The sequence below is a fragment of the Furipterus horrens genome, unplaced genomic scaffold (genome assembly GCF_987537825.1).
Source record: "Furipterus horrens unplaced genomic scaffold, mFurHor1.1.pri manual_scaffold_2, whole genome shotgun sequence".
NCBI lineage: Eukaryota > Metazoa > Chordata > Mammalia > Chiroptera > Furipteridae > Furipterus > Furipterus horrens.
In genome coordinates, this window is record NW_028327172.1 from 117144188 (window position 1) to 117145992 (window position 1805).

The window sequence follows — 1805 nt, forward strand, 5'->3', positions numbered from 1 at the left end:
TCACTGGGTATAACTTCTGGCCAAGGTAGAGGCGTAAGTAGACACGCTGCTTCTCCTTCCACAATTTAGAAGAAATACAACTGCCTCAAAACTGGAGACAACCAGAAATTCCAGAAAATTGAGCTGTGTGGAAGTCTGACAAACAAACATAAAGATGAAATACTCATCCAGACAAGTAGGAGGGGAGGGGCCAGGGAAGAGAGTAAGTGGTGTGGCAGCAGTGATGGTGGCACTAAGGTGGCAGCAGTGACAGGCTGGCAGAGCATAGTAATACATTAAAAAAAGTAGGGAGGGACACCTGGGGAGTGCTCCCAGCACCAGATCAGACCTCACAGCTCACAGTTCTAGCACCAGGGAACATAAAGCTTCATTGTTTCTGACTGTGCAAACCAGTGGGGTTTGGGGTGGAGGAAGAACCAGCCAGTATTGCAGCAGGATATGCTTGTTTAAAGGGTCTACACAATCCTAGAATGCCCACAGACCCACCCACTCTGGGAACCATAGCCAGGGAATTAGCAGAGGTTCCAGTCCCATACAGGAATTGAGAAAAGTGCCTGGAAAGGGCGTGAGTGCTGAGCAAGAGGTATTGTTCCCTCGCAGACCCCTCCTTCACATATAGTGCCACAACGTGGTGAAAGGGGTTGCCTGGCACTGACAAATACCTAAGGTTCCACCCTTTATAAGGTAATAGGTGAGATAGCTCCACCTAAGACACAATAGTAAACACAGGAGACTGTCCAGTTCAGGAGACAGAGAAATATGGCCTAAAAGAGGGAACGGATTAAGGTTCCAGTGGGAGAACTAAGAGAGAAGGAGATAGCTAACCTAACAGGCACAGAGTTCAAAACACTGGTGATAAAGATGCTCACAGATTTGACAGATATGCTTGAATATGGCAAACGCATAAGGGAAGAACTGAAGGCTAAGCTAAGTGAAAGGAAGGGAAACCCTAATGAAACCAGTTGTGAAGGGAAGGAAACCAGGGTTCAAATCAATGATTTGGAACATAAGGAAGAAATAAATAGTCAACCAGTACAGAATGAGGAAATAAGAATTGAAAAAAAAAAAAAATGAGTAGCCACCCGCCACTGCGCCTGACCAGTTCTCGGTTGGCTGGTGCATTCCAGTGGTGAGCTGATACTAAACCCCAGCTTAGGAAACAGGGTTGTTCTTCACATGGACAACTCTGTGCCGAAAGCATGGGAACAGCCCAGAAAAAAAAAAAAGAAAAAGAAAAAAAAAATGAGGAGGGGCAACTTTAAATGTGCTAGCATCTGAATCATAGTGGGGTCAGAAGGAGAAGAGGAAGAACTAGAAATTGAAAATTTATGTGAAATAATAAAACTTGGTGAAAGAAATAGACATACAACCCCAGGAAGCACACAGAGTTCCTAACAAGCTAGACCCAAAGAGGACCACACCAAGACACATCATAACTAAAATGCCAAAGGTTGAAGATAAAGAGAGAATCTTAAAAGCAACAAGAGAAAAGAAGAGAGTTACCTACAAAGGGGGTCCTATCAGACTATCAGCTGATTTCTCAAAGAAACTTTGCAGGCAAGAAAGGACTGGGAAGAAGTATTCAAAGTGATAAAAAGCAAGGACCTACAACCAAGTCTACTCTATCTAGCAAAGCTATCATTCAGAATGGAGGGGTAGATAAAGTGCTTCCCAGACAAGGTCAAGCTAAAGGAGTTCATCATCACCAAGCCATAATTATATGAAATGTTAAAAGGACTTATTTAAGAAAAAGGTCATCAAAAATATAAACATTAAAATGACAACAAACTCAAAACTATCAACAA

General features: G+C 42.9%; 1 non-coding gene across 1 annotated transcript; it reads left to right on the forward strand.

The window, feature by feature from the left end:
- Positions 1 to 1081: 1081 nt before the first annotated feature.
- Positions 1082 to 1211, forward strand: LOC150019354 (small nucleolar RNA SNORA65). The gene has a single exon (XR_016509499.1). It is a non-coding gene; the product is annotated as a small nucleolar RNA SNORA65 (small nucleolar RNA).
- The last annotated feature ends 594 nt before the right edge of the window (positions 1212 to 1805 follow it).